Source organism: Octopus sinensis, linkage group LG8, assembly GCF_006345805.1.
Source record: "Octopus sinensis linkage group LG8, ASM634580v1, whole genome shotgun sequence".
Taxonomy (NCBI): Eukaryota; Metazoa; Mollusca; class Cephalopoda; order Octopoda; family Octopodidae; genus Octopus; species Octopus sinensis.
Window position 1 is genome coordinate 34,406,441 of NC_043004.1, and position 15,000 is coordinate 34,421,440.

A 15,000-nucleotide genomic window follows, 5' to 3' on the forward strand; every position below is an offset into this window, starting at 1 on the left:
CAAATATTAGCTTTACCATATTCTAGAGAATGTATTCTTGATGTCAGTTCTTTGCTGCTCTATGTCCACCAGTTTTAAGCACTGTTTTATCAGCAAATAATCTGGAAAATCTTATTTGTTGATTTCTGAACATTTGGTTAGCATTGAATGGAGATTCTTCTTCCTAATGATGAAATCACTGATATCATTTTCATCTACCAGGTTGCTCAGGTAGTAACACTCCTTGACCACAGCATTAATTTGCTTGCTCCGTCTATGCCACGTGTGGCAGTCCCTTTCTGGATATCGACAGGCTGGAGCCAGACCAGAATCCCTGAGCTTGCCGGGTGCAACATTGTCACCATCAATAGCTTTTCATTACCACCATTATTCACAATATTTTGTTTTGTCATTGTTAGCATTATTATTATTATTGTTTTTTTTCCTTCAAATTTTCTTCCATTTCTCACCGAGCGTTTTCCGTACACCTAGGGCAGAGAAGCTCATTGTATGCATTCCCAGATTACACACACAAATTCACTAGTAAAATATGTATTTAAAAAATTAATTAAAAAAATTGATAAATAATTATAATTATTATTATTATTATTATTATTATTATTATTATTATTCAGTAGTTTTATTTTTATAGCGTGCTTTCACTTCACTACCGAGCGCAGCTCTGTGTGCCTTGGGTATGTGTTGTGATTTGTTGTGATGCTCTGATGGCTATTGTATGGAAAGTGTTCTGCGTAGGATGTGTGCAGTGCCTAGTAGTGCAATTTTCTGTATGTTATATGTGTTTGTAAGTCCTGGTGCTTTTGTTATGTATTTGTCTGAATATTTTTTATCATGCCTAATGCACCTACTATGATAGGAATTTTCTGTTTTCAGATTCACGTTCTGGTTACCTCTATTTCCAGGTTTTTGTATTTTGAGAGTTTCTCCATTTCTTTTAGAGACACGTTGTCATCTGCCGGTATTGATACATCAATTAGAAAGCATTTTTTTTCTTCATGATCTCTGACAACTATATCTGGCCTGTTGGCCTTAATTTCTCTATCTGTGTGTATCAGCATATCCCAGAGTATGGTTGCTTTCTCGTTTTCTGTGACCTTTTCTGGTGTGTGCCTATACCATCTTTTTTCTGTTATTCCATAATGTTGGCATAGCTTCCAATGTATGTAGGTTCCAACTCTGTCATGTCTGTGAATATATTCCTTCTTAGCCAGGACTGGCAGCTAGAATAATGTGATTTATTGTTTCTTGTCCATCTCCACATATTCTGCAGTTACTTGTTATATTTCTTTTCATTACATTTTTTGGTAATTTCTGGTGAGGAGGCTTTGGTCTTGTGCTGCAATTAAAAATCCCTCTGTCTCTGCTTTGAGTCCTGAGCTTCTCAACATTGCTGGGATTTTTCTTTGTCTATCTCTTTTGCGTTTAGTTTAGTCCAGTATTTACCATAAAGGGGCTTTTCTTGCCATCGTTTTATCATGGTTCATTGCTGTTCTATTTTTAGTTTGGATTTCATTTGTTTTATAGCTTTTGTTGTTTCTTCATCTTCTTCTTCTTCTTCATATTTATTAGGTGGTATGATTTCTTGTTTGTATTTGTCAGCTTCCTTAAATACTGAGAACAGTTTTTTTGTTTTGCTCGTGTTTTGCCGCTATTTGTATCAGTTTTTTTTCCTTCTGAAGTAGATATTTTTTCAGTCCTATGGTGGTTATTTTATAGTAGTTTTCCAGTTGTATAAGGCCTCTACCACCTTCTATACGTTGTATATATAGTCTTTCTATGTCAGATTTTGGTGATGCATCCTAGATCCTGTCATTATTTTTCTTGTTTTCCTATCTATTTTGGTCAGTTCATTTCGTGTCCAGTTAAGGATATTGTAGCCGTAACTTATAACTGGGACAGCTAAAGTGTTAATACCTATTATCTTGTTTTTAGCATTGAGCTCTGTTTTTAGTATTGATCTAACTCGTCTATAATATTCTTTTTTTATTTTCTCTTTCATTTGTGTGTGCTGTGTCTTATCTAGTTCATGGATTCCTAAGTATTTGTAAGTTTGGCTTTGGTCTAATTCTTTTATTTCATTGGTTTTATCTAGTGTGATGTTGCTACTCTTAACTAGTTTTCCTCTTTTCATGGTTACTTTGGCGCATTTTTCTAATCAAAATTTCATATCTATTTCTTTGGTAAATCCATGAACTGTCTTTAATAGTGTTTCCAGCTGTTTGTCATTTGCAGCGTATAGTTTTAGGTCATCCATATATAAAAGGTGGCTGATCGTTTTGCCGTAACATTTATATCCACATCCAGTTCTATTTAGTATATCAGATAGAGGTCACAGTGCCAAGCAGAAAAGGAGTGGAGAGAGCGTGTCTCCCTGGAATATTCCTCTTCTAATGGGGATGTCTTTGGTTTTCATGAGTCCCTCTTTTGTTTGGAGCTGTAGCACGGTTTGCCATTTATTCATAGAGTGCTCTATGAATTTTATGATTGTTGGTGCTACTTTGTTAATGGCTAGTGTTTCGAGGATCCATGAGTGGGGGATGCTATCAAACGCCTTTTTGTAGTCAATCCAGGTCATACCGAGGCCTTTCTTCTTTCTGTGGCTGTCTTCAGTTATGGCTTTATTAATCATTAGTTGATCTTTACAGCCATATGAGCCTTTGCGGCATCCTTTCTGCTCTTCTGGGAACAGTTTGTTTTCGTCCAGGTGCTTGTTCAACCTTTGCGATATCACTGCAGTAAATGCCTTGAACATTGTAGGGAGGCAGGTTATTGGTCTGTAGTTTTTTGGTTTTGGTTGCTGTCTCATTTGATTTGGGAATTAAAATGGTTTCCCCTTCGTGAGCCATTCAGGCATTGTCTCTGGCTCTGCTAGTATGTTGTTAAAGTTTTCAGCCAGCTTTTTGTGCATTCCTGTTAGATATTTCAACCAGAAGTTGGGGATCTTGTCATGCCCAGGTGCCTTCCAGTTGCTTAGTCTTTGCAGTGCCTGGGTGACCTCTTCAGTTGTTATGGGGATCCAAAGTTGTTCAGATGCCGAGTTTGTTATTTTCATACTCCTTTTTTTTGGTTGTTCGTTCGCCGACCATATTTCTCTCCAAAATTCTTCCAATTCTTCTGCCGTTGGTGCTGCAGTGACTTCTATTTTATTTTTGCCAAGTTCTTGGTAGAACTTTTTGGGGTTGGAGTTGAACTTTTTGTTTTGTTCAAAGAAGCGCTGGCGTTTCTCATACCGGCGGATCCTTTGTGCTTTGGCAAGGATATCTTGCTTCAGCTTTTCTTTTATTTCAGGTAAATCTTTCTCTGTGATGTTATATTTGTGGAGTATTTTTGTTTTCTTTTTGTTGCTCAGTAGCGTTGATTGTTTGCTGATTTCATTAAGAATCGACAGATCTTTTCTCATTTTTTGTATTTTGCTTTGATGTTATTTATCCACAGGGTTTTGGTTGGGTGGTGGTACTCCTGTTTGGATGGGTTTGAGTGAGTATCCAGCTTCTTTTGTGGCTACAGTGGCTGCTGCGTATATTAAGTCATTTAGCTCATTGATATCGCTTTTTGTTTCAGTGGCTATTAGTTCCGTGACGGCTAGGTTTATTCTGTTTATAATTGGTGTTATTGTTTCGTCTATTTTATTATTATTATTATTATTATTATTATTATTATTATTATTATTATTTTATTATTATTATTATTATTATATCATATTATTATTAATTTTCTTTAATAGGTTGCAACTTTAAAAGCACAAATATTCAAGGTTGACAAATCTCTGTAAAAATATCCCAGAAATGTACATGTGAGGGAAATATATTATGCAGCTTATAAGATAGAATTAAGAATTTAAGGAAATTGGTAGAACTTTTTTGCCCAACAGATTTATTCACACACACTCACACACACACAAACATCGATACATAATGAATTGCCTCTTTTCCTACCCATTGCTACCTACAGAGTTAACTCTCCCCATACCAATAGCTACTATTCAGTTACCTCTCTTCATACCAGTGGCTACCTACTGAGTTACATTTCTTCCTACTGATAACTACTTTTAAGTTACTGCTCTTCATATGGCCACCAATTGAGTTACCTCCCTTCACACCAATGACTAATTCCATTTCATACTTTACATTCTTGAAAGAAGTAACAGATAACACCATAAAGGTTGCCCTAATTGAATGTGAACATTTGAGGGCTTTGCCCTTAGAAAGTCAAAGTCGACTGTCTGGAATCAGTAAATCAATACTATAATACTGAATTCTATGTTGGCATCGTAGACTTTGGACAGTTTTACCCAATTTTGCTTTTATAAGATAGTAAAATATGGTTTGAGAGACATTTGGTTGTTATATCTGGCAGGTCGTATGACCATATAGAGGTTCCTTTTTGGTTTGTCTAGTTCTAAATAGTTCTTACAGACAGTTGAGTTCACTGCTGAAGTAATAATTCGTTGGCTTAAAATGCCGCATTTAATTCCTCCCCGGAGAAAACCACATGCAATAGACTGGCATCTTGAAAGATTGGTCTCTAATCTGTTTAATGTTATATAAATCAGTGATAAGCACAGCCATATTGATTCTTGTGATTTAGGAATGATTATAATACCACACAGCAAATATTAAACTGTTGGCATATTAAAACCATGACAAGGTTTCCATTCCAGGCAAAGCCCTTTAACTTCACTTAAAACAACTACTTCTGTTCTTGGTAAAGTTTGAGATATTTTATTATTCCATTCTTCAACGCCTGAAATGAATGTTCTTTGTGCCTAACCAAAAAAAGTAATTACCATTCTATTTGTTATTTTGGAATTTGAATGGTGGAATCAGTAGAGCACCAGAGAAAATGGTTTGCAGTGTTTACATGCATTTATTTGCAGAATCACAGTTCGAATTTCAACACTGACTATTCCAATTCTTTGAAACCAAGTTCATTAGAATGTAAACTGCATAGACAACGTATAACATCAAGACAGACATCTGTATGCTGCTGCTACTGCTACTACTATTACTATGGCTAATCCACTTACTTTGGGTAGGTCTTCCCTGGGTAGACATCAAATTACAAACACACACAAGCAACAAAATGGCTCTGCAACCATCTTCTTCTCATTATCACCATCATCTTAATGTCATCATTAACATTACTGTTTTGGTCATATTTTTAATGAGTGTTTCTCTACACAAATCAAAACTTTAACCTCTTGGAAACTGGTATAAAGTGCACAATACTACTTTGCCACTCAGTCGAGACGTTTTGTCTTGTGAATTTCTTGGTGACCTCACTAGTGCCAATACTTCATAAAAAGCATTCAGTCCATTCTGTAAAGTGGTTAGTGTTAGGAATGGTATCAAGCTGTAGAAACCATGTCAAAGCAAACATTGGAGCCTGATGCTGTCCTCTGGCTCACCAGAACCTCTTAAACCATCCAATCCATGAAAGATGGACGTTAAATGATGATGGTTTGGTTTTACCCTTATGCATTTAAATAGACTATAACAGGGGCCTGTTTCACATTCAAACCAGTCACATCTGGCTTTTCACACCAACCTTAGAATATCATTCTAAAAATAAACAAACACATCATTGAAATCTCAGAGCTACAAGATAATGCGTGATTAATTCAAAGCAACATGAATAAATAAGCATCAGATTTGATAGGGTAATCTTAATGCTAAAGGACTAAATGGATAACCTCAATAAGGATTATCAATTCATCATCCTTTAATGTCTGTTGTCCATGCTGGCATGAGTCGGATTCTTTTATTCTTTTATTCTTTTACTTGTTTCAGTCATTTGACTGTGGCCATGCTGGAGCACCACTTTTAGTCGAACTAATCGACCCCAGGACGTTCTCTGTAAGACTAGAATGATAAATAAATATGATAAATAAATATTTACAACTTCAGCCTCAGAAATCCCGCTTATGAGGTATTGGTGAATTTGAGGTTAATAGAAAAAAACTCCCCCAAAGTAGTACACAGAGGGACTGAACCCAGAAACACACTATTAGGAATCTATCGTCTTAACCGCACAACAATGCATGTTCAAGATGGAGGTATCTTGTTTCAGTTTTCTCCAACTGCTTCTAAAAGGAATAGCTTCTAGTAATAACAAGAGTGCCAGAACTTGGAAAGAAGTGAAAAGTGGTTTTCTGTACTTGACTGGAACCTAGTTTTTCAGTCATTTAAGAATGATGGAGAGAGTTGGCTTTAGTGGGATTTGAACTCAGAATGGAAATAGCTGTAACTAAATACCACCAGACATTTTTGCCTACCATGGCATTGTTTCTAGGAAGAGCATCCAGCTGCAGAAAACATGCTAAAAAAGCATAATCCGCTCCTCAGACATGGTAGACTCTGTCAGACTGTCCAACCCATGCCAGCATAGAAAATAGATGTTAAGTGATGATGATGATGATGGTTCCAACAATTCTGCCTATAATTATTTGTTTATTACTGCCACAACAGTGACAGATGATGGGTCTTTACATGGACAGACTCTATACATATGGATGTGTGAGTGTGTGTGGCTAATAATACACCAGGAACCCCTGTCCATCAACTAGAGGAATAAGAAGCTTTTAAATATCACATTTAGTACACTGTGTTATCAGTTCTTTATCACCAACATGAAGCGCTTTCATTATCATGGAGTGCATCATCTTACCAGAGACGATCATTCTGTACAATATTGACAAACACAACAAAAATAATATACAAACAAAATAATAGAAATATTTTGCTGGATATAATAAAACCATCAATATAAAGAACGTATCGTGTGTTTATTATTATTCAGATGGAAATTTTCTAAAATATACTATTTTCAAATTAGCAACATATACCTTCCTGGGAATAACTCTTATTTCATTTATTTATTTAGTTATTTATTTATTTTCGGCTGTTGTTTGTTTGTTTTCTTTGACTGAATTTATTAACAATTTCTTGGCTCAGTGTCTTTTGCACGAAAATAAACAGTCTTTGTTCAGTTGATTGGCAATATTACTTCTCTATTTTCATGCATTATTCAAACAATTTATTTTTCTTTGCTTTTTTTTTCCTTTTACGATACAGTATATCATGTATATATAAACATACAAACACACACACACACACTTATGTCTGTGTGTGTGCGTTATCATAAATAAAATATATGTATATAAATATGTGTATATATATATTTATATATATATATACAGAGAGAGAAAGAGAGAGAGAGAGAGAGAGATAGATAGGTAGGTAGATAGAGAACAAGGCAGATAGATAGATAGATAGATAAATAGATAGATAGATAGGTAGATACATACATACATATATATAATATATATATATATAATATATATATATATATATACACAATATATATATATCATGATGATGATGATGATGATGATATATATATATATATTATATATATATATATATACAAGTTTCTAAGTATATGAATGAATTTATTTATATGTGTGTGCATGTGTGTGTGAGTGTATTATATAATATATATATTTAGAGAGAGAGGGGGAGAAAGAAAGAGAGAGAGAGAGAACTTGGATGTTTTTATGCAAAAATTGGACTCAAGCACATGTAACTTATTAGCACCATCTGATAGAACCTGTCCATCAGCACTCTTTACTTGATACCTTTGTTTTAGGATCTAATTTCTGTTGTGGTGGGCAGGTCTTCTCAGGTACAGCAATGTACCACATATCTCAGTCCTCTGTCATCTCCTTTGTAAGGTTCAGCGTTTTGAAATTAGCCTTCAATATTTTGTCCCATGTCTTTTTGGGTCTCCCTCTTCAACACCTTTCCTCCATTCTAAGCCATCAGCACTTCTTTATGCAGCTGTCCACATCGCATGACCAAACCAGCACAGTCCCTTCTCTTGCACACTGCATCTGATTCCTCTTATGCCCAGCTTTGCCCTCAATGCACCAATGCTGCACAAGCAAACTGACATCACACATCCAGTGCAGCATAACAGCTTTGCTCTCCTCCAGTCTCCACATATGATCCACATTCAGGGCCCATGTTTCACTACCATGCAGCATCACAGTTCATACACATGCATCTTACAATTTTCCCTGCACCCTGAGAGAGAGAGAGAGAGAGACCTTTGATTGCTAACAGAAGTAAAAACTCCCTAAACTTCCTCCATCGTATTCTTATTCTTGCAAATTTATGCAACACACATAAATACACACAAACACACATACATATACTAACTTTTATGCTTCTAAATATACACATTAACACACACAGCAGTTAAATCATGAAAAAACCTTTTTAGCCATTTATAAACATAGAAAACCCGACTGTTTTACTCATGTCTCATTTATTTCTTCACGTATCTCTTTTACACGCTTCTATGACCTACTCACTAACCCAATTTCACTGCATTTCTGAAAAAATTCGGTACTGGTGAGTCTTTATAAGTCTCAGAGGGTATCCTTGAAATTTTCAGGTTTGTTATTTCCTTTTCTTTTCTTCTCTGCTTTCTTTTTTCTTTTTTCTTTTTTGTTTAAGTCTGTTGCCTTCAGCTTTAACCAAGACAATTTAATAACTATATTCTTTCGTGTGTTACTTATTTCTTTTCTTGTGTTTTGTTGTACTTGAACCTGTAGGTCTCTTATAATGTTACTATTTTGATCTTTTGACATATGGCCTGCTGTTTGCCACTTTTAAATACAATTCCATTTCTTTCTCCTCTCCACCTCTCTCTCTATATATATATATATATATGTATATATATATATAATATATATATATATATATATATATATATATATATATATATTATTTCTATTGTATATTTATTTATTTATATTACATTATCACATGTACTTATCTTCTTCTTATATATATATTTTTTTTTTTATTTCTTGGTGGCTGATTGTGAAAATATGGAAATATTTGCTATGTACAGATGCAAAGTGTGTTTGAAATATCTTTTTATATTTCAACTCTCTTAAAATTAAATGCTTGGTAACCTGATGTATGTAACCATTTTATGGTGCCACTAATGTCAGCAACAGTAGAATAACCCAGTTTCCCTAGCAAATTTTTTCATATACTGTCATCCCTTGCCATATCGTGGTTCACCTATCGCAGTTCACCTATTGCAGTTTATTATTTAAGCATATGTCAATTCATCTGTGGTGTTGTTTTGCATTTATAATAAAATAAATATATACAAATTATAAAAAAAAATATATATATATACAGTACAGTACTGTTTCTACTTTGAGGATTTTCACCTGTCGTGGTGGTGGTGGTGGTGCGAGTTTGGAATGTAACACCCACGATAGTCGAGGGATTACTGTATTTTGGTAACAAAGAATTCTTCAATTTATTTTTCATTCCGAGGGAGAAACTCTGTTTTAGAAACCATGGTAGTTTCCTGAATATTTTTCTTTCTACTTCTATGTTCCAGCAACTAGACTTTTGGTTCACCCTACTCCACTGCTTATTAGATCACCTAAGAAGCTAAACCTATCATCTTCTTCTGTGGAACATTCTGAGTCTTTGAAAGCAATTATTTCTCATGGATTTATCCTATTAGCTTCTCTTGTATCTCTGTCGAACACAAAGTCTTCCTATTCTGGCAGCCTGTCTGTGATCTTGCTAATTCTCTATTGCATCCACAGCTTACATTGGATACACTATGTGAAATTTTTAAGTATCAAGAATGACCCTTCCTCTGATAGAACAATGGCCCATCTTCCTGCCTCCTTTCCTAATCATTGAAATTTAGTTGTTGCTAATTTTACTTTGATTCAATTGATCCAAGTCTGATGTTGCATCTCTAATCTACAGATTCTGTTACTGGAAACAATCATTAGCATGCATAACTTTCCACAGACAACTGGTCTTAGATTCCTTAAAGAGCCAGGGGACTGAGAACTAAGCACAGATGGGACTTGGCTGCATACTAAATAAGACAATGAATTTATTACTAACTCTCACACAGATGAGAAATGTATGTTTGTGTTTCATCACAAGAGCATGTGACATAGAACTAATCATGAGAGAAACAAGGACCTTTGTGTTTAGCTCTGGTAACCTTGAGAGACTGTCCACAAAACTCATTGATGATCATTGGAAAAAACAGTATTACTGGAAACTAAAGATTTTGGAGCTGAAATGGCATATCTGATGGGATGATGGAAATATGAGGAATGAAGAAACAGTTTCTCTTTAGGCACAGCCAATATCAGAGAAGGGTTAACTGGGAAGATGTTGTATGTGGCAGATGCACAGATGCCATAAACACTGAAGATGTACAGAAAACTGCCAGGGTAGAAGTAGTTGCTAGTTTCCATTACCTAGGTGACCAAGTCATATGTGGGTTGATGCTCTGTGAACATAGCTGCTAGAATAAGAATAGCCTGGGCAAAATTTAGAGAGCTCCTACCTCTGCTGGTAATAAAAGGCCTCTCACTCAGAGCGAAAGGTAGACTGTATGATGCCTGCATACAAACAGCTACTACATGGTAGTGAAACATGGGCTGTGATTGCTGAGGACATGTGTAGGCTTGAAAGAAATGAAGCTAGTATGCTTTGCTGGATGTGTAATGTCAGGGTGCATACATGGCAGAGTGTCATCAGGAAATATGCCAAGATAGTGAAGACTTTTTGAACCGAGTGAAATCATAGTCATGGCTGATGCCAGTGCCGCCTGACTGGCACTCATACTGGTGGCACGTAAAAAGTACCCACTGCACTCTTGGAGTGGTTGGCATTAGGAAAGGCATCCACCTGTAGAAACCTTGCTAAATTGGATTGGTGCCTGGTGCAGCCGCTCCTGGCTTGCCAGTACTCAGTCAAACCATCCAACCCATGGAAAGCAGATGTTAAACGATGATGATGATGATGATGATGATGGTGATGATGTTCATGATGTTACCCTGCATATTTAAATATAGTTCAGGGTACATCATAAAGACGTAGAAAATTGCCAGGGTTACATTTACCTTTGTGTTTGTTGAATATTAAGAAAATCCTCTTTATGCTCTTAATGTCTTGTAAATGTGTCACATTTCTTCTCTTACACTCTGTGGTTGACGTATCCTCTCTATTTCCCTCCTATGCTCATCGTCACTATCGCTTCTAGGCTGAACCTTATTCTTCTTCAGCAATTCCATTCCTGCTACTGTCTTTAAAATGTCTATTGCTAGTTATTTATATTAAATGTGTGACATGACCCCTATCTCTCTCTCGCTCTCATTTTCAATTCCTGAAATATAGTGTCTTTCATCCATAATCTATTTATTTTTATGTTATTTTTCCATCTTTTGCTTTGTGACTTTAATTCATTGTTACATGTATGTTCTGCATTTGTGTTCCCAAGCACCAATAAAATTCATTTTCCTATTTATATTTTTGCACTGTTGACACAGTTGGATGCTCATATGCTGCCTTTGGTGTCAAAACCATGGAGATATCTGATCAGGCAGCTGAGGATGGGATATCGATATTCTATGTTATATAGAATGGGTTTCCATTCTTTCATTATTGTCTTGATTTCTATCTCCATCTCCCAGGTAACTGCTCTCACAATCTTTGAAATCTTATGCTTCTCCTTTTTATCAAAGAGTTACGAAAGACACTTGGTAATGAATTGTTCGTTGTAGATGATATTTTTTATTTTGGGCAATTAAATTTAGGACATTGAGTTGTGGGATAACAGATGGAAAATACAGACACACACACATGCATACACAAGCACACACACACACATGCACGCACACACATGCACGCACACACACATGCACACACATACACATACACATGTGTGTTGCATATATATATATATGTGTGTGTGTGTATATATATACATACATATGTTCATACATATATATATATGTACATATATGTATATAGACATATGTATGTGTGTATCTATGCATACATATACATCCATTTATTCATATACAACTATATAACAGACACACACATATATGTATATCTGTGTGTGTATGTGTATCTGTACACGCATACTGATAAATGTATCCCTACATACACACACACACACACACATAACCCTTCATATCTTCATACATTCATTCATACACACATACGTTGAATTATTCATATTAGAGTTTGCTTATTTATTTATTGTTTTGCCATTTTCTTTGAGATTCTTACATCCGTATTAGTATTGTTTATTCCTGTTTTGATATGGTGCCATTGTCTGATCTAAAAATTCATAATTCTAAAGACATCTTTACCAGTTGCCAAGATTCTTGGACTTATTAACTTTAGACATTTCTTCTTGGCTACTTTAGAACATAGAACATACTCAATCTTCATATATATTCTCACATATGCATATCAATATATTCATACCACGCACACACAAACACACACACACAACACACACACACACACACACGTTTTATATTTTCTTTATATGTTATATGTTTTGTATGTTTTATATATTCCTCAGGCGTTATATATGTGACCTATTTTCCCCTTTTGTTTAAATCACAGAAAGTCATAGCTCCGAATACCTGTTGATTCATTGTGCACTCTCAGTTAGACAGACTGGTCTTCTTACCACTTTATATTTCCCTATGTTTCAGCTGTTGTATGTTCCACCATCTTCAGGTGTTTTGTGTTGAACTTGGCTGTTGTTTGGAATTTTGAATCTAACCCCTTATTTGATTTTCAGGAGCACTCTGTCCCCATTGCAAGTACAGTGTCATAGATAAAGATGTTGGTTAATGCTGTGCAGTAGCCTAGAGGTTCTGAGTTCAATCTCAGGAAAGGCACTCAGGTAATTCACAGAAAGATCAGCTGAAGCAAAAGATGTCATGGAATGCAGAGAGTGGAATGGGAACGGTTTACTCCTGCAGATCAAATAAAGGGATAGATTTGAAATGCCAAATACAACAACCGAGTTCAATACAAGACACCTGAAGAAGGCTGGAGCATACAACTACTGAAATATAGAGAATGCAACAATCATTACTAATTAGAAATTAATAAGAAAGATGAGAACACTTTATTCTGACTAATATAAACAGCATACATGATATAAATTCCTCATCTCAGAAATATAGAACTGGATTAAATTTTACTGCTTGGATTCCTCCTCCTCCTCCTCCTCCCCTCCTCCCCATCTTCCCCTCCTCCTCCTCCTCCTCTCTCCCCCCCCTCCTCCCCTCTTCCACCCATCCACCCCCTCCTCCCCTCCCTCCTTCCTCTTCCCCTCTTCCTCCTCTTCCTCCCCCTCTTCCTCTTCTTCCCCTCTTCCCCTCCCCCTCTTCTTCTTCCCCTCCTCCTCCTCCTCCTCTTCGTAATTGTCGTCGTCATCATCATCATTGTGGTCAAATTCATTACATCCTCGTTATCATCTTCTCAGTTATTTCTTAATGAGAGACCGTACTCTCGCAGTGTTCATACATCTTATTTGGGTTGGATTCCTACAGCTAGTTGCTTTTCCTAATATCAAGTAATTTACAGAATGAGCTGGAAGCATTTTCTTGTGGCACCAGCACTAGGGGGGTTGTCATGTCTTTGGCTAAGCAACACTGAAAAGGACATCTCAACCCTGCTTTTCCTCTTCTCACACTCCACTCACCCTGGGGTGGGAGGGGAGCTTTTTGCTGTGACAGCAACAATGATGGGATTGTCTTGTACCCTGAAAGTATAAGGAGGTTGCTCTACTTTAAGACATGCAAGTTCACACAAAATAATGGGAGGAAATAGCAGAGAAGGAGAGAGGGAGGAGAGAGAGAGAGAGAGACAGACAGACAGACAAAGAGACTCAGAGAGGCAGGGAGAGGCAGATAGGCTTATGGATTGACAGAGACAAAGGGAGATGCACTGAGAAAGAATGTAAAAAGCAAGAATATATTGGAAAAGGAAACAGAATAGGGCATGATGGGTAGTAGCAGAGGTAGGCAGAGGTAAGGGTAAGTAATGGGTGACAATAGATGTGGCCAAGAGGAGAGAGGGAGTGATGACTGGCAGTGCTTGTTTCAAACGATATATAAGAACAGCATAAGAACAGGTTGGAAAAACTTCAGGTAGTTGTTACCTTTAATGGTATTGAAGGTCTTCTCCCTCTGGGCAAAAGGCAGATTGTATAAGGTTTGTGTTTGAAGTGCAGTTCTGCTTAGCAGTGAGGTACACACATTGAATAACAGAAGGCAGGTGAATAGCTGATAGAAAATGAAGCAAGCATGTTCCAGTGAATGTGTCATGTCTGCGTGCATGAGTATCAGAATACAAACAGATTCAGAGTGGAATGGGTACAAATGGCCGAAAGCAGTCTCTTGTTCATTGTTCAATTTCTCTCATTCTACTGATGGCTGATGGTTTAATGAAGATGATGATCATCATCATGGTGGTGGTGATGGTGTTGTTGTTATTGTTGTTGTTGTTGTTGGTGGTGGTGGTATTGGTGATGGTGTTGGTGGTGGTGGTTGTGGTGGTAGTTGAGGTGGTATTGGTGGTGGTGGTGGTGGTGATGGTGGTATTGTTAGTGGTGGTGGTGGTATTGGTGGTGGTGGGGGTGGTAGAATGATTCGATTATGATCAGGCCCCTTACTAGCTGTCGTTATACAAGCAGCAGAAGAGAAGAATAGACGTGACAGGCAGAGAAGGGATCAAGAACAGAGAGGGAAGCAGTAAATGTAGGCTTGGCAGGACACACACACGGACACACGGACACACACACACATACACATACACACAGGATGAAGGCAGGTGGCTTAGTGGTTAGGGTTTTGGGCTCAAGATTGTGAAGTCAGAGTATCCTTTCCGGCGACGCGTTTTGTCCTCGAACAAGACACTTTATTTCACATTGCTCCAGTCCACTCAGCTGGCAAAAATGAGTGATACCTGTAATTCAAAGGGGCCAGTCTAGTTGCATTGTGTGTCATGCTGAATCTTCCTGAGAACAACGTTAAGGCTATACATGTCTGTGGAGTACTCAACCACTTGCCTGTTAACTTCACAAGCTGGCTGTTCCATTGATTGGATTGGCTGTAACTGATGT

General features: G+C 36.8%; 1 long non-coding RNA gene across 1 annotated transcript in view; it reads left to right on the forward strand.

Annotated features, from left to right (window-relative positions):
• The first annotated feature begins 9,215 nt into the window (after positions 1 to 9,215).
• The window catches only part of LOC118764423, a 16,503-nt gene continuing 10,718 nt past the window's right edge, over positions 9,216 to 15,000 (forward strand). The window contains exons 1-2 of the long non-coding RNA XR_005000237.1: positions 9,216 to 9,227; positions 12,730 to 12,739. This is a non-coding gene — a long non-coding RNA (uncharacterized LOC118764423). The remainder of the gene's footprint in view (positions 9,228 to 12,729; positions 12,740 to 15,000) is intronic.